Source organism: Sminthopsis crassicaudata, chromosome 4 (genome assembly GCF_048593235.1).
Source record: "Sminthopsis crassicaudata isolate SCR6 chromosome 4, ASM4859323v1, whole genome shotgun sequence".
In the NCBI taxonomy this organism is placed as follows: Eukaryota; Metazoa; Chordata; class Mammalia; order Dasyuromorphia; family Dasyuridae; genus Sminthopsis; species Sminthopsis crassicaudata.
Window position 1 is genome coordinate 41,907,101 of NC_133620.1, and position 24,072 is coordinate 41,931,172.

Consider the following 24,072-nt stretch of genomic DNA (forward strand, 5'->3'; position numbering starts at 1 on the left):
CCAGAATCAGGAAAAGAACCCAGAGTAGAATAAATGAACCATTTTTTAGAAAAAATATTTTAAATGAATTAAAAGTAGATAGGATTATAAAGGGGAGCCAATCTATAGAATCACAGTTGTCAATATCTCAACTCAAGAAAAATTAAGTTAGAGAGAGAGAGAGAGAGAGAGAGAGAGAGAGAGAGAGAGAGAGAGAGAGAGAGAGAGAGAGAGAAAATGCTTCAATCTGTACTCAGACATTATCAGTTCCTTCTATGGGTATGGATAAGATTTTTCACTATAACTCATTCAGAGTAGTCATGGATGATTGTACTACTGAGAAAAGCAAATTCATTTACAGCTGGTAATTCCAGAATATTGCTATTACTTTGTATATAGTACATTTCATTTTGCTTGAGTTTATGGAGGACTTTCCAGGCTGTTGGCATTATTTTTTCCTGAGAGCATCCTGCTCATCATTTCCCATAGAACAAACACATACCATACTTTATTTATCCATTCCCTAATAATTTTTCCCAAGAAGAGAGCTGTTATGAATATTTATACATATAGATAATTTTCCTTTTCTTTTTTTTTTTTTTTGAATCTCTTTTGCTATTCATACCTACTAGTGTTGTTAGGGCAAAGGATATCCATGAATTTATAGCACATAGATTACATGTTTTGACTATTTATCAATTGAGTCATGGCTCTTATTTTTTATAAATGTATATATAAATGTATGCTTGAGAAATGAGGTGTTATCAGGGAAACTTGGTTCAAAATTCTTTTTACAATTACTATTACTAACCACATTTCCCCTCATTTATTCCCTGTTTCCTTTTATCCTGTCCCTCCTAAAAAAGTGTTTTAGTACTGACTACTCCCTCCCCTGATATGACATCTTTTATATCTCCCTCTACCCCTTCCTATAACCCATTCCCCTCTCTTTTCCTACAGAGTAAGATTAGATTTCTATACCCATACTGATTATGTACGTTATTTCCTCTTTGAGCCAATTCTGATGAGAGTGAAGTTTGCTTTCTCACTCTCTCCTTCCCTCTTCCCCTCCACTGTAAAAACTTTTTCTAGCTTTTTTTTTTGGACAGATAAGTTGCACTATTCCATTTTACCCTTTCCCCCAGTAATTCTTCTCTTGCCCCTTAATTCCATCATTTAAAAAATTATATTATCCCTTCATATTCAATTGACATTGGTGCCTTCTGTCTATATTCGTTCTAATTGCCACAATAATGAGAAAGTTATAATGAATTACAAGTATCATCTTCCCATGTAGGAATGTAAACTGATACATCATAGTAAGTCTCTTATAATATCACTTTCCTGATTAACTCCTTATGCTTTTCCAGAGTCCTGTATTTGAAAATCAAAATTTCCTTTCAGCTCTGGTCTTTTTATCCTGAATGCTTGGAAATCCTCTATTTCACTGAATGACCACATTTTCTTCTGAAAGATTAAACTCAGTTTTGCTAGTTGTAGTTCTTTTCTTGGTTGTAATCTTGCTCATTGCTCTTAGGAAGATCATATTTTAAGCTTTCCGGTCCTTTAATGTAAAAGCTGTTAAGCATTGTATTTTCCTAATTGTGGCTCCACTATACTTAAATTGTTTCTTTCTGGATGCTGGCAATATTTTCTTCTTGACATGGGAGTTCTAAAATCTAGCTATAATATTCCTGGGAGTTTTCATTTGGGGATCTCTTTCAGGAGGTGAATCAGTGTATTCTTCCAATTTCTATTTTACTGTGTGGTTCTAGAATATCAGGACAATTTTCCTTGATCATTTCTTGAAAGATGATGTCCAAGCTCTTTTTTTGATCATGACTTTCAGGAAGAATCATAATTTAAAATTTATCTCTCCTGGGTCAATTTATCAGATCATTTTTTTTCCCAATATTTCACATTTTTCTATTTTTTTTTTCATTTTTAGGGTTTTGCTTGATTGTATTTTGATTTCTCAAAAGTCATTAGCTTCCATTTATTCAGTTCTATTTTTAAGACATAATTTTCTGGGGTAAGCTTTGTACTTACTTTTCTCAATTGGCCAATTTTGCTTTTGAAGACATTTTATTCCTCATTAGCTTTTTGTATTTCCTTTTGCACCACTCTCAATTTTTTGCTAATTTTTTCTCTGTCTCTCTTATTTGATTTTCAAAATCCCTTTGGAGCTCTTCCATGGCTTGTGTCTAATTCTTATTTTTCTTGGAGGCTTTGGATGTAGAAGTTTTGACTTTGTTATCATTTTCTGAATGTGTATTTTGATTATTTTTGTCACCATAACTTTCAATGGTCAGAAACTGTCTTTTGGTTGTTCATTTTCCTAGGCTATTACTAGTTTTTTTTTCTATTACTAGGTTTTTAACTCTTTGTTAAAGTAGGGCTCTGTTTCCAGGTGGAGAGTGCATTGTCCCAAGCTTCAGGACGTTTGTGCAGCTATTTTTGAAGATCCTTCTAGGAACCTAACCACAAACACTCTTTCCTGCCCTGGAGCTTTTAGATGTTTTTCTTTAGCAGTAAGATCTAGTGTGCTTTCTGGAACTGGAGTTGTGCTGATGCAGCCTGCACTGGAAATGTATACTGGAGTCTCACCCTAGTGCTACAGACCTTCTCTGCTGACCTTCTGAATCCTCCTGGTGTCCCTGGGCTGAAAGTCCCAGAAGATTCCAGCTCTGCTGCTGACTCAAGGCTAGTGTGCTCTGTGCTGGGCTTGCATAGTTGGGCTCCCACCTGGTTTCACAGATCTTTTTTTTTGACCTTCTAGGTCTTTGGTGTTTCTGAGCTGAGATGTCTGGAAGCCAACAGTATTGCTGCTGATTCAGACGTTAGGCTGGGGTTGGGGCCAGGGCTGCACTGGCGTGTACTACATCTAGACTGTATGCTGGAGTCCCACCCTGGTATCACAGACTCTTTCTGCTGAGCTTCTAAGTTGCCTTTGGCTGAGAAAATATTTTACTCTGTCTTTTTGGGTATTTTGATGCTCTAAACTTTGTTTAGAATCATTATTTAAAGGAATTTGGTTTGGTTTGAGAGAAAGATTGAGTTCCTGTATTTACTCTGGTAAAGAGTTGGTTCTACTCCCCCCTTCATCATGTTCTTTAATATGAAAGTGCCCTAAATTACTTAGGAATATTGGGACATTATAATCAGTAGACTTTTTCATCCTTCATTTTCTTTGGAAAAGTCATAAAAATGGGACTGGGAGGTAGGAAAGATACTAGGTTCTAGTTTTGAACCTGAAATTGAATTTTTACTTTAATTTGAAATGTGTAGCATGATGCCCTTAAAAAATACTGATTTTGAAGTTAAAATATCTGTGTTTAAATTCTGACACTAATACAGTATAGAAAGGTAGATAGATGATAGTTAATAGAGAGTTAGATAGAAAGATAGATATATATTTATAGATGGAACTAATTAAAGGATGGAGAGAAAAGAAAGAAGGAAAAGAGGAAGAGATAGACTGGAAGAATGAAGTTTGGGGAAAGGAGGGAATAATGGATAGGAGAAGAGATAGATATATATTCATAGATATATATGCATCTTCTTTAAAAGGCATATACCAAAGTACAGGGGATAGAAAAATGACATAAAAGTAGGGGGAATCTAGGTCCAAGAAATTTATGTCTCTGACCTATAATGACTGTGTTACCCAGGGCAGATTAGTTAGCATTTTAGTTCTCTACACAACTCTCCAAAAAGAGAAATTGCAACAAAAAATATGCCAACCTGTTACTGTTGAAAGCAATACATTCCTTAATACACTTAATACATTGATTTAAGATTAAGATCTACAGTTATGTATTTATCTAGGATATTTTGAAAATCTTAGTGCTTAAAACTAAAATTTCTATTTGGAACGGCCTAGATATGTATACACATATTTAGTAACTCAGGGTACTGTTATGTTTGTATGTATATATGTATGCATAAATATATGTCTGCTGAAAAAGCCCAGCAGAATCATGACATGATGTAGAAAAGCTTCTCAGAACAAGAAAGATCTTAGTTCAATATCAGCTTCTGATACATGTTGGCTGTAAGATACAGGCTAAGTCACTTTAAATTCTGAGTTTTCTAGGTGACTTTCTAAGATATGTACACTTCATAGATGGCCCCAAATGCAGTGGGCTTCACTTAAATTGAATTAACTTGCATGCCATGACAACACCTCCCTGATGTCATAGCCATCTTTTTTGTAATTAATTTGGGTATTTTTTAATTTAGAATTTTTTTTCACACTGCAAATTTCTTCTACTAATATAGAACTTTGTTATGGGCCAGAACTTGAAACAAGGTGCTAAGTCAGTGGAATTGATAGAGATTTAGCATGGTTTAGTATGATTGATTTAATCCTACAAGGAGATGTTATGGGCCAGAACTTGAAACAAGGTACTTTGTGTAATTGAGGAGACAATGGTTAAATCTAGTTTAGCATTGATTTAATCCTACAATAAATAATGGTTTCCTAGTGATAAAATGATTGTTATGTACTCAGTGTGTAGCATACAGGCTAGAAGCCTCAACCAAGGAAATTCAGAGATTCAGAGACAAGCAGACAGAGGCTGAAGGCTGGAACCCAAGCCCTTGGACTCAGGCAGATACATCCCATTTCACACCACCTTGGTGGCAGGTTCCCCTCCTTGCTTCTCCACTAAAACCAAGATTCCAGAAGGCCCCCAGAAAACTAGCTGAGCCCCAAGTGAAGGAGATAAGACTTTAAAGGAAACAATAAAGGATTTGGACTTTAACACCTGGCTATACTTGTGGTGATTACTGAACTGAACAGAAGGCTGCTCCCGGAGACCCCAAGGAAACCTCAACAGAGAATATTACATTTTAGAGAGAACTTTACAAAACTTCTCTCTGAAATAAGGGCAGTTAAATATGACATCAATCTTAGATATTATATCCTTACAGAATATAGAATCTGATTGTTTATGAAGAACTGAAATTAAGTATAACCCAAAAGTCAATGATAGGGGTGTTTATGGTGGCCATGGACAGATTGAAGTACAATACATGGAAATTGGATCACAAAACAATGTATGTAGTGCCACTAAAGAAATGTATAGCTGGAAAAATCATGAAAAAATGAATTGTTCACATAAGAAGGATAGATGAGCAATGAACAGTTCATTGTTTACTCCTAAATATCAAAAGACTTTGAGGAAGGCCCCTAGCATGTTTGGTGAACCCAAGTGGAAAATTTGTAAGTTGACATGGATGATATAGTCATAGGATTTGCACATATTAATGGGTCACTTTTGCATTTAGAGAGAGTAGTGATGTTGATGAGATCACAAAAGCATGGAAGAATTAGAGCCCATTGAGACACAGATTGTCCAGAATAAGAGAGGTGATAATTTCACCAATCTCTGTCTCAGGAACAGACCACCCATAGTTATAATAACCACCTATAATATGCCATTAATAATATAGAGAACAAGCAGAGGAGAGCAACCAGATAATCAAAAAATACTCATGAAAGACTATGTATACAGAAAGAAACCAGGGGAAAAAAAAGACAAGCAAAAATTATAAGGACAAAAGGCATGAATTCCTTGATGTGTGTCCCTATGAGTAGGTGTGTCTATGTGTGTGTGTGTGTGTGTGTGTGTGTGTGTGTGTGCGTGCATATGTAGGTATATGTGTATGTACATGTTTTGTGTATTGCAGGGAGATAAATTTAGTTCTAGATGTGTTGAGTTCAAAGAGCTAGCAGGAGATACAAAAAATCATTTATGGAAATTAGAAAAAGTGAGAATCTATTGATAATTAGAACTAGGATCTAGAAATAAATTTGGAAATTCACATAAAGTTGCTAATTCTGATTATGGGAATAGATGAAATCTCTAGGGAGATTAAGAAAAACACTAACTTCCCTTTTTAACCTGTCTTCTATGTAAGCACCTTAAATGTTTTCTTTTTTATTAGAATGTAAACTCAATGAGGACTATTTCTCCCAAGATTAGTAAAAAGTAAGCAGTTAAATACTTGTTGATTAATTCAGAGATAGACTACAACCAAACTATATATAGGGTAAATCAGAGATAATCAACAGAAGGGTTGGAAAAAAATGGAAAAGGTTTCTTATAAAAGGATTTTACTTGGGACTTGAGGAAGCCAAGAAAGCTAAAAGTTAAAGATGAGAAGGGAGAGCATCCCTAGTGGGGAAAGAAGGTGGCCAGCATGAAATTGAAAGATGGAGTGTTTTGTTTGAGGAACAGCAAGTGGACAGTGTAACTGGATCCAAAAGTATAAGGAAAAGGGGAGGAGGGTAAAATACAAGATGACTAGAAATATTGGTTGGGAATGGCTTTAAAAACTGAACCAAGAGTTTTATGTTTGTTCTAGAGGTAAGAAGGAACCACTAACATGACATGATCAAGAGTGTTTTTGGCTCTTTCAGGGCCAAGGAGGTACCATGAATGGCCATTAATGATTTTGATAATATACCTAATATGAATATTATATTGTTTCTTGTTACAGTTTCCCATCCATGGCCACATTGAATCAAGTGTTCTTTTTGGTCACAGCTGGTTTCCTAGTCTAACAAAATACACGTGCATGTTCAGGGCCTGAAACATCTCTACCTTCAAAAATAACCATTAATAATATGGAAGAGAGGGTCAAAACACAGGGTCATCCCAGTCACGCTGATTCTCAGCATCTACCCTTAACCTACAGCTATGACGATAGCTGCAAGTTTTTGGGAAGAACTTTCAGCTTGAAATCTAATAATCATTATCCTAGCAAGCATTTACATTGTTACGATTCTTACAAGGTGCTAAGTCACTGGGATGAATAGAGACAATAGTTATCTAATTTAGCGTGGTTCAGTATGATTGATCTGACCCTATAAGGAGATGTTATGGGCCAGAATTTGAAACAAGGTACTGAGTGGAATTGAGGAGACAGTGGTTAAATCTAATTTAGCATTGATCTAATCCTAAAACAAATAATGATTTCCTCTTGATATAATGATTGGTGTGTACTCAGTGTGGAACATGTAAGCAAGAAGCTCTCAGAACTTCAGGAGAACTTCAGGGAACTTCGGGAGAGAACTTTGGGGGACTTTGGGAGATTCACAACTAGGATTGACTTCTGGGAGATTCACAAACCCACAGAAACCCACAATCTCAGAGGTGGAGTCAAGATTCATTCCAACTTCCATCTTTGTGCTGACTGGAGACATTAGGACAAGAGCTCTTAGGAACCAAGGAGAGAGATAGGCCTCTATTAAAGCTAACCAGGCCTAAGGAAGGAGACAAGACTTGGAAGGAGAAAATAAAGGATTTGGACTTTAACTTCTGGCTGCATTTGGGATTCTTGAACTGAACTAAAACTAAGGTTGCATCCAGAAGCCCTCTAAGAGATCTGCTCCAAGAGAATGATTCAAATTTAGAGAACATTACAATTTAGAGAAGAGAACATTACATACATATATTTTTGTTGTTGTTGTTTTTTTTTACTTGCAAAGCTCTTCACAAATATTATTTCCTTTTATCCTCCAATAATCCCTGGGTGCCTTTATTATTATTCCCATTTTATAGATGAGGAACCTGAGACATGGATACATTTTCCAGTATGAAGGCAAATGACGTGTTCAGCATCATAAAACTGGTGAATGGTGTAAAGTTGAACTGGCACTCAGTTCTTCTGACTGCTTATCCAGCATTCTCTATATATAAAGTGCCACCAAAGTTTAGATGTCACCTTTTACTTATTCAGGAGTTGGTCAATAATTGTTTCACAAGAATGTGTGGAAGTGGACAAGAGCAAGGAAGGAGGAAGGAACCAATAAAAGTAGCCATGTATACATGATAGGATTCAAGCTGAGTCTTGCTTGAAGGAAGCCAAAAAGGATCTCTGTTGGCTTCATGGGCAAATAGTAATCAACTTTCTCCTGCTCTTTTTTGTGTTCTTTTCTTTCTCATTGTCCATCATACTATCTCTCAGCCTCATCTTTCTCAAGTTCCTTGGAGTCTTCCCCCTAACTACCTTATTTCCTGCCCCCTTCTTCAGAGGATTTACTTCAGAGATCCTATATGTCACTTTTTTAGATGAGATTCTCTGAGAATCTTTTCCAAGTCTCTCTTTCAACTAAAGCTTTTCCTGATTTCCACACTTCTCAGGAGTCTCTCACCTTTGTGATGGTGAGCAATTCAGGCATACTACCCTAAGTACATATCTTGGTAGACTAAATCAATTGAATTCACACCTCCAAGGGTTGTGAATATTCAGTTGGTAAAAGGACTAGGAAAATCATAGGAGGAGGAAAATCCTCTATCTTCTTTATAATTATGGTAGTCAAGGTCATGTAATTTTAGGCTCTAATAAATGAAGTTTTGTTTCTGGAACTAAGGAAGTTACAGTACATTAATCATAGTCAAAAAGCATTCATTAAGCCCTTACTCTATTCCAGGGACTGTGCTAATGAGACTACATCTGTGATATTGCATCTAATTTGGGGCATCATATTTTTGCAGGACCATTGACAAGCTAGAGCTCATCTAGATAGGGCACACTAGCAAGATGAGGGCATTAAAATCCATCACTTAGAGGATTTATATTTGTATAGCCTGGAGGAGAGAAGACTTAGTGGGCATATGATTGCTATATTCAAATGTTGAAGGGTTGTCAAGTGGCAGAAAGAGAAAAAGTTGCGCAGCTTGGCCCCAGAGGGCAGAACTAAGTGTAATAATTTGAAGTTATGAACAAGAAATTTCTATTCAGTAAAAGGAATTTGTTTTTTCTTTGAGTATTTATGGGAGTATAGGAATAAGTGTAGGTAAGGTAGGAAATATCCTGACTCCAGGTCAAGCCCTCCATCTACAACAACACTTAGTTGACTAATTCACTCATTTTTCTCATGCTCCCCTAAAATGTAGTTCTTTGAACTAACTATAACACAAAAGATGTAGTCAGACTAGTGCTAAGAGAAGCAGAACAATTATCTGCTTGCTTGTAAACTTTAAGCTTCTTAACGTAGCCTCAGGGCAAAGGTGGAATTTGATCTGAATTTTAAGGGATGTCACTGAGGATGCAGAGCATTTCAGGCATGGAAGGTAGCCAGTGCAAAATCACATAATAGATCCCTAATAAATGCTGGTTGGATTATCAACTAATTATATAGAACTTGAGAAACAAGACTTATCCTTGAATCAGGCTTTGATAGGTGGTTACCATTCACTCAACTAATTTTTCATTTTAGTCTAATTGTCCATCAAATTGTTGTCCCTTTTGAGGGTGCTGAGGTAGCAGGATTATCCTAGATGTATTTGCTCAACACTTCTTTTTCTAATTAAAGCCTTTACCAAGTCAAAACTGAATAAGGAACTTGTAGTCCACAACCTGGTACTCCATCTTTTTCTTTTCTTTCCCATTTTTTTTTTTCTTTGTGAACTCAGAAAGAAAGGGTATTGCTTTAAACCTTTTGGCTCAAGGCTTATTCCTTTCCCTATAAGGGAGGATTGACAGTGAAAGTGGTGTGGGAAGTATTTTGTATTTTCCAAAAAGATAAAATCATGGATTTGCTTTTGCATAATGGTAAGTGAAACATAGAAGAGGAAGCAAATACATTGAAAATAGAATCAACATATTTGTAATACAACAACAAAACATACCACTATAACTCTTGACAATTAAATTAAATATTAATAGATTAAGGCTATCAAAAATGCTTTTTCTTCTTAAATCCTGGAGAGCAGAGGCTGTCCTAAGCCTCTTTTTAAAATCTCCATGCTTTTCATAGTTCTTGAGACAAATTTAATGTTTATTAATTTATTTCTTGATTTTGGCAGACTTGTCCATTGGGCCATATTTAAGAAGATGAAAAGGGACAAATGTAAAACTTTTAGTTGGGTTTAAAAAATCAACTTTATAAATTGTATAAATACAATATGGAAGAGGCTCTTCTGACAGAGATATTGTGAATTACAGGGATTGGAAGCTTCATGACTTAATGATACATCTATAAAACTATAATCTCCAGGATTACAGGTGAACAAGAGGATTTACCTGGCATGATTAGGCTACATGCGGGATACTGAGTTCAAGTCTAAGAATCCCTAATATAAATAAGACACAGCATTCAGAGAAGTATCACTGGAGTGGGAAAGAGAAGTCTTGGGTCCATGGGATAGTTGGAGGAATTGGTATAATTTAGCTTTGAGAAAAGAAAATTTAGAGGGAAATGATAGCTTTCTACAAGTTGATGCAGGATTGCTCTATGAAGGAATACATAGTGTTTATCCCCAGAGAACTGAACTAGGAGGAGTGGATGCAAATTGTCAAGAGAAAACAAAAAACAAAAAACAAAAAAACTAGGCTTAATGTGAAGGAGCTTGAGGAGAGACAACCACAACTCATAGAAGTAAAGTTTTGTAAATGTTCCATGGTCCTGATGTGACTTATTCTGTATGTATTTCAGGGAGAAGCCCAATTTCTCTACCTATCGAATAATGTGAATTCAGAGTCTCTTGTTAATTCATCCATCCAATATCCAATCTACTTAGGACTTAAAAACATTCACAATAACCTTTGAGACAAAATTGTTGGGAACTTAGCTTTTCCATACTATATTATTACCATAAGTTAAAACACTCATAAACTCTATTCATCAAAATTAAATACTAAAAAGAAGCTATCTTTCCCAGGCTACTTTGAATGACATATCTCTAGACATGTCTAAGACCTGGTCCGCCAGATGAGTTCCATCTAGCTTACTGACCCTCCCTCTTGAGTTCACACCTTTGCACCTAGGAAACTTCCAGACTATATTTCTCCTATAAAAGATCTGATTTTGATGAAGATCTTTGCTAAGTCCTTTTGAGAACTAAAACCACTCTGAAGTTTTTCTCTCATTCCTTTCATAATACCTTTCCTCTAATGGTATCTTTCTCCTTATTGTAGCTGACTTTGGTCAGTCTAATCTGTCAATCAATGGCTTATTTTCACCTCACAGTGTATTTCCTTTCTCCTGGTTAATTGTGAGTTTTCCAGAGAAACTTGTCTTTTTTTTTCTTGTTAACTGTATGCTCTTCCAAGTTTATTGCCCCTCCTGGTGTCCATTGTCTCTTATTTTGTCTGTAAACTCTTCTATTTAATAAGTCTTCTTTTTGGCGAAGAGAATGGCCATTGTGGATTTATCATAGGTTTATTATAAACTAGGCTTTGCTACGTGATCTCACCAGTCTTTTTTAGGAGGTAGGAGGCCCTATACAGAAGCATTGCAGAATTTCTGAGTGGAAAGGAACCTTAATGTCTTTCCACTTACCTATAAAATAATTCCTGCTTCAATATATTCACAAAGTGATTATCTGGAATGTGCTTGGTGAATAGACAGATATTTGGCTGTAATGAATATTTTTGGTCATCTTCTAGTTGAATCAAATCCTTTCCAATTGTGGGCTTTTATGATTCTTCTGTCTTGTATATTTGGAATAGTGGAAGCTTCTCCCCATGTCATCTTGCTCTATTTTCTTTCCAGATTGACAAGTATTTATCTTGTTTACCCATCTTTTTGTAGAAGACACTTCATTGACTTTCTTTTTTTTTTTTTTTAATATTTTATTATAGCTTTTTATTTATAAAACATATGCTTGGGTAATTTTTCAGCATTGATTCTTTTTTTTTTTCTTTAATTTTTTATTTTATTTTATAATTATAACATTTTTTGACAGTACATATGCATGGGTAATTTTTTACAACATTATCCCTTGCACTTACTTCTAATCAGATTTTTTCCCTTCCTCCCCCAACCCCCTCCCCCAGATGGCAAGCAGTCTTATATATGTTAAATATATTACAGTATAATTTAGATACAATATATGTGTGTAGAACCGAATTTTTTGTTGCACAGGAAGAATTGGATTCAGAAGGTAAAAATAACAGTTTACATTCATTTCCCAGTCCTTTTCTGGATGTAGCTGGTTCTGTCCATCATTAATCAATTGGAATTGGATTAGCTCTTCTCTATGTTGAAGAAATCCACTTCCATCAGCATACATCCTCGTACAATATCATTGTTGAAGTGTATAATGATCTTCTGGTTCTGCTCGTTTCACTCAGCATCAGTTGATGTAAGTCTCTCCAAGCCTCTCTGTATTTCTCCTGTTGGTCATTTCTTATAGAACAGTAATATTCCATAACATTCATATACCATAATTTACCCAACCATTCTCCAATTGATGGACATCCATTCATCTTCCAGCTTCTAGCCACTATGAAAAGGGCTGCCACAAACATTTTGGCACATACAGGACCCTTTCCCTTCTCTAGTAGTTCCTTGGGGTATAAGCCCAGTAGTAGTATGGCTGGGTCAAAGGGTATGCACATTTTGATAACTTTTTGGGCATAATTCCAGATTGCTCTCCAGAATGGTTGGATTCTTTCACAACTCCACCAACAATGCATCAGTGTCCCAGTTTTCCCACAGCCCCTCCAACATTCATCGTTATTTGTTCCTGTCATCTTAGCCAATCTGACAGGTGTGTAATGATACCTCAGAGTTGTCTTAATTTGCATTTCTCTGATCAATAGTGATTTGGAACACTCTTTCATATGAGTGGAAATAGTTTTAATTTCATCATCTGAAAATTGTCTGTTCATATCCTTTGACCATTTATCAATTGGAGAATGGCTTGATTTCTTATAAATTAAAGTCAATTCTCTGTATATTTTGGAGATGAGGCCTTTATCAGAACCTTTAACTGTAAAAATTTTTTCCCAATTTGTTACTTCCCTTCTAATCTTGTTTGCATTAGTTTTGTTTGTGCAGAAACTTTTTAATTTGGTGTAATCAAAATGTTCTATTTTGTGATCAATAATGGTCTCTAGTTCTCTCTTGGACACAAACTCCTTCCTCCTCCACAAGTCTGAGAGGTAAACCATCCCATGTTCCTCCAATTTATTTATGATTTCGTTCTTTATGCCTAAATCTTGGACCCATTTTGATCTAATCTTAGTATGTGGTGTTAAATGTGGGTCCATGCCTAGTTTCTGCCATACTAATTTCCAGTTTTCCCAGCAGTTTTTGTCAAATAATGAATTCTTATCCCAAAATTTGGGATCTTTGGGTTTGTCAAAGATTAGATTGCTATTTTTATTCACTATCTTGTCCTGTGATCCTAACCTATGCCACTGATCAACTAGTCTATTTCTTAGCCAATACCAAATGGTTTTGGTGACTGTTGCTTTATAATATAGCTTTAAATCAGGTACACTTAGACCACCTTCCTCTGAGTTTTTTTTCATTAGTTCCCTTGCAATTCTCGACCTTTTATTCTTCCATATGAATTTTGTTGTTATTTTTTCTAGGTCATTAAAATAGTTTCTTGGGAGTCTGATTGGTATAGCACTAAATAAATAGATTAGTTTGGGGAGTATTGTCATCTTTATTATATTCGCTCGGCCTATCCAAGAACATTGAATGTCTTTCCAATTATTTAAATCTGACTTTATTTTTGTGGCAAGTGTTTTGTAATTTTGCTCATATAATTCCTGACTCTCCTTTGGTAGATATATTCCCAAATATTTGATACTATCGACTGTTATTTTGAATGGAATTTCTCTTTGTATCTCTTGCTGTTGGATTGTGTTGGTAATGTATAAAAATCCTGAGGATTTATGTGGATTTATTTTGTATCCTGCGACTTTGCTAAAATTCTGAATTATTTCTAATAGCTTTTTAGCAGAGTCTTTGGGGTTCTCTAAGTATACCATCATGTCATCTGCGAAAAGTGACAATTTGATTTCTTCATTTCCTACTCTAATTCCTTGGATCTCTTTCTCGGCTCTTATTGCCAAGGCTAGAGTTTCTAGTACTATATTGAATAGTAATGGTGATAGTGGGCAACCTTGTTTCACTCCTGATCTTACAGGGAAAGGTTCTAGTTTATCACCATTACATATGATGTTTACTGAAGGTTTTAAATATATGCTCCTTATTATTTTAAGGAATAGTCCATTTATTCCTATACTCTCAAGCGTTTTTAGTAGGAATGGATGTTGGATTTTATCAAATGCCTTTTCTGCATCTATTGAGATGATCATATGGTTTTTATTAATTTGATTATTAATATGGTCAATTATACTAATAGTTTTCCTAATATTAAACCAGCCCTGCATTCCTGGTATAAATCCCACTTGGTCATAGTGTATTATCCTGGGGATGATTTTCTGAAGTCTATTTGCTAATATCTTATTTAAGATTTTAGCATCAATATTCATTAAAGAAATTGGTCTATAGTTTTCTTTCTCAGTTTTCGATCTATCTGGTTTAGGTATCAGTACCATGTCTGTGTCATAGAAGGAATTTGGTAGGACTCCTTCAATCCCTATTTTTTCAAATAGTTTACATAGCATTGGAGTTAGTTGTTCTTTAAATGTTTGGTAGAATTCACCTGTAAATCCATCTGGTCCTGGGGACTTTTTCTTAGGAAGTTGGTTAATAGCTTGGTCTATTTCTTTTTCTGAGATGGGACTATTTAGACTACTTACTTCTTCCTCTGTTAATCTGGGCAAGCTATATTTTTGAAGGTATTCTTCCATTTCATTTAAGTTATCGAATTTATCGGCATAAAGTTGAGCAAAGTAGCTCCTAACTATTATTCTAATTTCCTCTTCATTAGTGGTGAGTTCACCCTTTTCATTTTCAAGACTATCAATTTGCTTTTTCTCTTTCCTTTTTTTAATCAGGTTTACTAAGGGTTTGTCTATTTTGTTGGTTTTTTCATAAAACCAACTCTTAGTTTTATTAATTAATTCAATAGTTTTTTTACTTTCAATTTTATTAATCTCACCTTTTGTTTTTTGAATTTCAAGTTTTGTGTTTGTCTGGGGGTTTTTAATTTGTTCCTTTTCTAGCAATTTTAGTTGTAAACCCAATTCGTTGGCCCTCTCTTTCTCTACTTTATGCAAGTAGGCCTGTAGAGATATAAAACGTCCCCTAATTACTGCTTTGGCTGTATCCCACACATTTTGGTATGATGTCTCATTATTGTCATTTTCTTGGGTGAAGTTATTAATTATGTCTATGATTTGCTGTTCTACCCAATCATTCTTTAGTATAAGATTATTTAGTTTCCAATTATTTTTTGGTCTATTTTCCCCTGGCTTTTTATTAAATGTTATTTTGATTGCATTATGGTCTGAAAAGGATGCATTTACTATTTCTGCCTTACTGCATTTGATTTTGAGGTTTTTATGCCCTAGTATATGATCAATTTTTGTATAGGTTCCATGAACTGCTGAGAAGAAAGTATATTCCTTTCTGTCTCCATTTAGCTTTCGCCAAAGATCTATCATATCAAACTTTTCTAGTATTCTATTTACCTCTTTGACTTCTTTCTTATTTATTTTGTGGTTTGATTTATCTAATTCTGATAGTGCAAGGTTAAGATCTCCCGCTATTATAGTTTTGCTATCTATTTCCTCTTGCAGCTCTCTTAATTTCTCTTTTAAGAATTTAGATGCTGCACCACTTGGTGCATACATGTTTAATATTGATACTGCTTCACTATTGATGCTTCCCTTTAGCAGGATATAATGCCCTTCCTTATCTCTTTTAATTAGATCAATTTTTGTTTTTGCTTGATCTGAGATGAGGATGGCTACTCCTGCTTTTTTGGTTTTGCCTGAAGCATAATAGATTCTGCTCCACCCTTTTACTTTTAGTTTGAATGTCTCATCCTGTTTCAGGTGTGTTTCCTGTAAACAACATATAGTAGGATTCTGACTTTTAATCCAGTCTGCTAACTGCTTCCTCTTAATGAGGCAGTTTGCCCCATTCACATTTATGGTTAGAAGGACTAATTCTATATTGCTTGCCATCCTATTAACCCCTGCTTATGCTTTTCCCCTTTCCTTCCCTTTTACCTTCCTATCCAGTATTAAACTGGTAAACACCACTTGCTTTTCACAGCCCTCCCTTTTTAGGATCCCTCCCCCACCTTAAAGATCCTCCCCTTATTTTATCCCTTTTCCTCGAAATTACTGTATTCCCTTCCCCTTAGCTTACTCCTTCCCTTTCACTTTTCAATGAAGTGGAAGAAGTTTCACCATAAATCGAATATGTCTATTGATACACGCTATGTTCATCTCCCTCCTTTCTCTCAGATATAATAGGTTACCTTTGCCTCTTCATGAGATGTAGTACCACCACTTTATACTTTTTTATGATATAATCTCCTTTCCACCTCTAGTTTCTAAAACAAATTGTACATATGTTCTTTACATATTTTTTTGACAGAAGTATAGTTCTCAAGATTTCTTTTTACCTTTTTTAGAAGTCTCTTGAGTTCTGTATTTGAAGATCAAACCTTTTATGTAGGTCTGGTTTTTTCATCAAAAATAGATGGAATTCATTTATTTCGTTAAATGTCCATCTTCTTCCCTGGAAAACGATGCTCATTCTTGCTGGGTAAGTTATTCTTGGCTGCATACCAAGTTCCTTAGCCTTTCGGAATATCATGTTCCAGGCCCTGCGTTCTTTTAATGTGGACGCTGCTAGATCCTGTGTTATCCTTATTGTGGATCCTCCATATCTGAATTGTTTTTTTCTAGCAGCTTCCAATATCTTTTCCTTTGTCTGATGGTTCTTGAACTTGGCCACTATATTTCTTGGCGTTTTGATTTTAGGGTCCCTTTCAGTAGGTGATCGATGAATTTTCTCAATGTCTATTTTACCCTCTGTTTCCAAAACGTCTGGGCAGTTCTCTTTGATAATTTCCTCGAAAATGGTGTCCAAGCTCTTTTTTTCCTCCCATTTTTCAGGGAGTCCGATTATTCTCAAATTGTCTCTCCTGGATCTGTTTTCCAGGTCTGTTGTCTTTCTGGTAAGGTACTTGACAGTCTTTTCAATTGTCTCATTTCTCTGGTTTTGCTTGACTCCCTCTTGGTTTCTCCTTGAGTCATTCATTTCTACTTGTTCCAGTCTAATTTTCAATGATGTATTTTCTTCACTCACTTTTTTTATATCTCTTTGTAATTGTCCAATTGAGTTTTTATCTTCTATGGAATTTTTTTTCCATTTTTTCCATTTTATTTTTTAGAAAGCTGATTTCTTTTTCCAGCTCTCTAATCCTGTTTTCCTTGGAGTTGTTTACCTTTTCCAGCTCACTAATCCTGTTTTCCTTGGAGTTGTTTACTTTTTCCAGCTCACTAATCTTGTTTCTCAATGATTTGATTTCTTTATCCATTCTGTCTTTGAATGCATGGGATGACTTCTCCAGGCTCTCTTGCCAAGCTTCCCTTTCCTTTTCCCATTTCTCTTCCAGCTCTCTTGTGAGAGCCTTTTTGATTTCCTCTATGAGGTTCTTTTGTATTGAGGAGCAGCTTATATCCCTCCCAGGGGATACATCTGGGGACAGTCTGTTCCTAGTCTCCTCAGCGTTTGAAGTCTGCTCCCTCTCCACACAGAAGCTGTCAATGGTTAGAGCCCTTTTGAATTTTTTGTTCATTTTGTCAGAGTAGGAATCAAAGAAAACAAACTGACAAGAGAAACAATTGGTCTGTTTTGCGGGGGATAGGGCTGGATGGTATTAATGGGCTTCCTCTACAGACTCGGGGTAGGGCAGCAGAGAGCCACTAACAGAACAGCAATGACTGTACTGAGTCTGCGCTCTGAGGCTCCGAGAACGCACCGAGTCAGTCCAGGTGGGGGTTGGGGTTGGCCGGGCTCTGAGAGATGCTGGCTTTCTGGGGTTTTAATCTTCACCTCGGTGTTTACACCCTCTCCACCGCTCCTGGCTTGCTGCCAAGACGGAGCATCCACACTGGGGCAAAAGCCCTTTCACAGAAACTGCAGAGATCACACCCCTCCCCCTCTGGTCTGAGCTGTGTGAGCTGCCTCTCTTGCTCTGGCTGTCTGCCCTCAGTCTGTGCCCAGTCTGATTAACCCTCCCCCGAGCAAACACAGACCTTCTCTGGCGACTTTCAAGGATGTCTTCTCTTGGTGATAATTTGTGGATTTCTTTCTGGGTCAAGCATTAAGTCAGAGGCTTGTCATGAAGTAAGTTCTGAGAGAAAACGAGGAGCTCAAGCAGCTGTCTGCCTCCGCGCCGCCATCTTGGCCGGAAGTCCACTTCATTGACTTTCAATCTTACTGATAAACTTGAGTGATTTTATGTAACTTCTAAATTTTAAAGAATACTCTTACCATGACAATTCTACAAGGTAAGTAGCTCCACTTAGTAGCAATGTAGCAATACCACTAGTAGACCTGAATCCTAAAGAAAAAAAATGAAAGGCATAAGACTCACATATAAAAATGATTTTTTTAAAAAAAAGGATTTGTAACCATTTATTATGGTAGCAAATAAAACAGAAGTGGATAACATCAATTGGACAATGACCGAACAGATGATAATTAATGAATTTAATGAAATTAGTAGAATGCAATTGTGCCCTCAGAAATGACAAAAGGAATAAGTTCATAATGTGAGAAATTATTATCAATAACCAACATCTTAGAAAGATTCAGAACTCTCCCTTCTTTTTTTTTCCAAGGTCCTTACTTTGTTTCATTTTCTTGTAGAACATTAGTGATAATGAGATTTCCTCAGTCTTGGTCAGAACCCAGTTAGGTTTACTAGAAATTTAATCTAAGGTAGGGAGACCCATTATGTTCTGCTAAAGTCTGGATGAAGTTAATGGGAAAGATATATTTTCATAATTTTCAATTAATTTGTGTTTTGTATTCTCTCAGCAGATAAAGACCTAAAATATACACTTTACAAAGTATGACAAGGAGGAGAGAAGATACAGAAAACACATTGGATAATAAAGTCACACTACCAAAAGATTTGGTAGGTAGACCTATTAGACAAAATATAAGAATAGGAAATGTAATAAAGATAAATATAAGGTCTTGCACTGGTACTCCAAGAGGTTAATTAATCTTCACATGATCAAAGTATTCTCAGAGTTGGTCTTCAAACTTAGATTTCTCTAATTCCCACCATGATCCACTAGACTTCTCTTTCCTGTTATGTAGTCCTCTCACCCAAATTATTTTATTTGATCTTCAGCTTGTTAGATAATTAATGAATTAGCTCTATTTGTAGTTTGAAAAAAATGAATGCTCAGAAAGGTTTTGCCTTTCTCAAGTTCATTCTCTAAGTCTCAAACAATTTCTACTACAAATGTCATTGCTGTTCAGTCATTTTTCAGTTGTATCCAACTCTTTATGATCCCAATTTGGGTCTTTTTGGCCAAGATATTAGAGTGACTTTCCAATTCATCTTACAGCTAATTTTACAGATGAGGAAACTGAAGCAACAGGGTTACATGAGTTGTCCACGGTTACACAGTAAATGTGTGAGGCCATATTTGAATTCAGATCTTACCAATTCCAAGACTTGGGATTCTATGTACTGTAATCTAGCTATTCCTTGTTCGGGGTTAAGAATAATACTGACTATACAGAGTTGTTGTGATGATTAAATGAGTTAATGTCTATAAAATTTTTGATGTTAATGAGATGATAGTTTTGACCTAAACTTGACTTCTCTTATCACCTACTTCCATTTTTATTTGTTTCCTTCTGAAAATTTGAATGTTTGTACCTCATATTTGGCACAATCTTCCATCTCCTGATGACTATACTCTATCCCTTTTTCTCCCCAACCTTCAGTTCTTCACCTGAAAAACCATTTTTGATAAACTAACTGCTTTCTCTGATGAGCTATACAATAACAGTTTCATCTGTCCTCTGACTTTGAAAATTTTTGTTTAACATCATGAAAACCTAGGGTGTAGAGATAAAAGACATCACAGAGAGCTTCAGTCTTGTTGGAAACTCATGTTTCTCAGAGTATCTTTAAGATAGTCTCAACATCTCAATACACATATTTTATTTCTTCCTCATCCCCTGAGAGCTTAAAAAATTGTGTACCCTGAAAAGCAAATCGCTATTCATTTGTGACTTTGTGTTGTATGTGCTTGAGCCTGTGAAGCTATTCATATAAAATACAATAACAACCTGTGCAACCTGTGATGGATGTCTGGCTTGATTTCTTTATGTCAATTGAACTGTAACTAAATCTCTGTTATATGATTTTTAATATAATATTCTTTTTACAATTATGTTCTCCTAAATCTATTTTATCATTTCTGGTATTTATTTTGTACTCATATAAACACACATATGTTCATATATGTGTATATGTATTTCTAGATATGTATACACATATATTTATGCATATATACATCTATATTTTTGTTTATGTGTTCATATATTTGTACACACATATATACATGTATGTACACATTGATCTATCTATGTAAACTTTCCCAGTAGATTTCTTGAAGACAGAGACTTTTTTTCTTTTTTAATATTTACATTACAATGTGCTGACATATGCCCCCAAAATTAGAATCATAGATCTGAAACTAGAAGGGAACTTACAAGCCATTTCATTTAACTCTTTATAGATGGAAAATTGGAACCTAATGAGGGACAAAATTTGCCTAAAGTCTCAAAAATAATACTCATACCCAAATGATTTAATTTGATCCTCAGCTTGTTAGGTAATTAGTGAATTAGCCCTATTTTATTAACTAGCAAATGAAGGATCAAAAAGGTTTTGCCTTTCTCAAATTCATTCTCTAAGTCTAACACTATTTCTAATCCAGATGTTGTTCAGGCATGATCCCATTTAGGTTGATTTTAAGATAGGTCTTTTCTAGCTAGTCAGTTGGTCAATGAACATTTTTTTATTACAGTTTTTATTTACCAGATCTATGCAAGGGTAATTTTTCAGCATTGACAATTGCAAAACCTTTTGTTCCAACTTTTCCCCTCCTTCTCCCCACCCCCTTCCCCAGATGGCAGGTTGACCAATACATGTTAAAATACAAGTTAAATACAATATATGTATACATGCCCAAGCAGTTATTTTGCTGTACAAAAGGAATTTGACTTTGAAATAGTGTACAATTAGCCTATGAAAGAAATAAAAAATGCAGGTGGACAAAAACAGAGGGATTGGGAATTCTTTGTAGTGGTTCATAGTCATCTCCCAGAATTCTTTTGCTGGTTCAGTTCATTACTGCTCTATTGGAACTGATTTGGTTCATCTCATTGATGAAGAGGGCCATGTCCATCAGAATTGATTATCATATAGTATTGTTGTTGAAGTATCTAATGATCTTCTGGTCCTGCTCTCAATGAACATTTTTTAATTGACTACTTAAGATAGGCACTGCCTTAAACTCAGGGAATACAATTACCAAAAAAAAGAAAGAAAAAGGAAAGGAAAAAAAAAGCTAGTCCCCTTACTCAGAAATTTCATAATCTAATTGGGAAAAAAAAAAAAAAAAAACAAACAATTCACAAATGAGAGGAAGAGGAAATACCTGGTACATGGGGTATGATGGAAAAGTTCAGGGAAGGGAAGCTTACCATTTTCTCCAGTCTGCTTTTCCTTTATTAAAAGATACATCCTCATTTTTGCATACCCAGAATACATGATTTAAATGTTTCCAGCTTAAAGGTTTTGTTTTGTTTTGTTGTTGCAGAAATGAGGAAATGAGGCTCATCTATTGTCTAGCAGTTTACCATTGCCATGTAAAGTCAAAGGAAATAAAGACCAGCCATGCTCAAGTTTCTTTGTCTGTCAGACTATTTGCTTCATAATCTGCAAGCAGCAAATCCCCAAACACATCTTTTCCTTTCATTTTACCCCAAGGGGAAAAAAAGGGAAATGTATTCCTTATGTTTTTGCTCTATTGATACTTAACTCATCAAAGTGTTTATCTTTTTTCAAGTCATTGGGCTGATGAGATTTTAAAACTTTTTTTTTCTCTTTCTTTTTTAGCATTGATAATTCAAATGTTACTGACAAAAAGGAAAATCAGTCCCCCTCAAAATGTTGGATTAAGAACAAAACTCGAAACCCTTGAATTTATACTTATACCACTGTCTTGTCAACTTGAAAAAGTTTATCTTCTCCACCTTATTTGACTATTGTCTGGACAAAGTTAATGTAAGAAAGTTAAAAGTAATATCTTCCTGGGAATGAGAAGAGGTAAAGGCAGGCTTGTATAGTTTTAATTTTTCCTACTTGGAAAAGGGTATGTCATTTAACCCAAATCAAGATTATGACAAGAAATCTTTTAAAATGTCAAAGAAAATCTGTTAAATGAGTGGGTGGGCTTGGCCCAAGCTAGAGTTCCTTTATTCTTTGCTAATTGATTCCTTTTCAGTGATTTAACTGGAAAGTTTATTTCTGGTTTTGCCATTTACTCAAATTTCCAGTTCCAACTAGATCATTGGTTATAAACAAGCCCCACAGGAGGGACCAAGTTTTTCAATAATCGGAACAAAATTCTGCCAATATTATTTCAGTCAATGCCTAAGAAGTTCTTTTCAAAATTAGTGTGAAGTGAGTAATTAAATAGAATTATTCATGCCTTCTTCATACCTATTTCACATCTTTGATTTAATTCCATCCCTATATGTTCCCATCTGATAAAGGTAGTAGAGAAAAGTAGGGGTGGAGTTATATATACTTCAGCTCCCTCTCATAGAAATACTTGTTGATTGATTGCTTATATTAATGCAGGAAATCTCTTCTACAACATATTCAACAAGTGATCATCCAGCCAATATTTGAAGATTTCTAATGAGGAAGAACATTTCATCTTTCTAAGTAATCAGCTTCCTTTAGGATATCTTTTCCTTCTGATATCAAGCTAAAATTTACTTCTTTTACAACTTCTGCCTGATGTTTATTATTCTTTATTTTGGAGTCAGAACTGAGTCCTACTTTTTTTTTTTCAAACTAAGCACTGTGAGTTTGCTACAACTGAAATGAAAAGCTGAATCTTACTTTGCCTTGATGGACCCTCTGATGTCAGACATCTAAGTTTTGATTTATATTTAATGGAGAAACACCCTATGGCCCCTCAATAGGATGTTAATCTGAGGCATAATCATCAGCAGAGACAGAGAAGAGATAATTTGTTCACTGTCTCCAAAAAAACCAAAATATAGGAAATTTAATAGTCTGCAAAAAATTTGTCTTTTGTATAAGCGGCTCAAAAGCTAAGATTTAATCACATGTGGCATAGCAGAAACTATTTTATTTATAAATATTTTTGAATACCTCTGAAAGTGTTTGTAAATTTAAACTTTATAAATGACTGTCGAAACCCTCAAATTTACTAAATCTGTTTCTCCTGTTTTGAGAATTTTTTTTTCTGTCTCTGTGGAATGAAACTGACACATGATTTGCCTAAATGGGACTGAACTTTCCAAACAAAAGAAGCATCTGTTTTTCTAATTTCATTTGTGAATTTATGTGATTTTCACAATTGGTTATGCTGCAAACAATATATTTCAGATTACAATGACATTGATTATAATTCTGCTTTGCATTAACAGCATTTTTTCATCTCACAATGACTACTGACAATAAATATGACTTTTTGCCCCTCTAAAATTGAGGAATTATTCTATCTCATATTTTTTTCAGGGCTTGAAAAATACCTTTATCACAAAGATCTTAGGAGGTAACAATTGCAATGCCTGAATTATAACACATCAGAAAATCATTGGTCAAAGAGGCTATGATGTGGTTTGACCAGGGAAAGTTGTCTTGCTATCTAGTATTCTGGAACAAATCACTTCTGGAGCATTGTGTTCACTTCTAGGCACTGTATTTCAGAAAGGACAAAAGGACACTGATAAACTAGACTGCACTTCCAAAGGAAAGCAATCAGGATGTCTAAAGATCTTGAGTTCAGGCTCTCTGATGATAGGGAATTGGGGATATTTAGCTGGAGAAAAGAAGAGAAAGTTGGGGTATGACAGCTGTCTTAAAATATAGGAAAGGCTGTCAGGTGGAAATAGAATCAGTTCTTTTTAGCCTCAGAGGACTGGATTAAGAACAATGGATAGAAGTAGCAAAAAAAGGCTTAATGTAAGGAGAAAACCACCAAATCAAAACAAAGAAATAAGCAAATCAAAAATGAAGGGCTTAACAAGAAAAGCTAACCCAAAATGGAACGGACTTCTTAGGGGAGGGTAAACTCCATCACTCAACATCTTTTTGCAAAAGCCAAAGAAAG

General features: G+C 35.2%; 1 long non-coding RNA gene across 1 annotated transcript in view; it reads left to right on the forward strand.

Moving 5' to 3' along the window:
- LOC141540527 (uncharacterized) overlaps positions 1-21,604 on the forward strand; it is a 37,300-nt gene extending 15,696 nt beyond the window's left edge. The window contains exons 4-5 of the long non-coding RNA XR_012481571.1: positions 18,710-18,806; positions 21,520-21,604. This is a non-coding gene — a long non-coding RNA (uncharacterized LOC141540527). The remainder of the gene's footprint in view (positions 1-18,709; positions 18,807-21,519) is intronic.
- Positions 21,605-24,072: the final 2,468 nt, after the last annotated feature.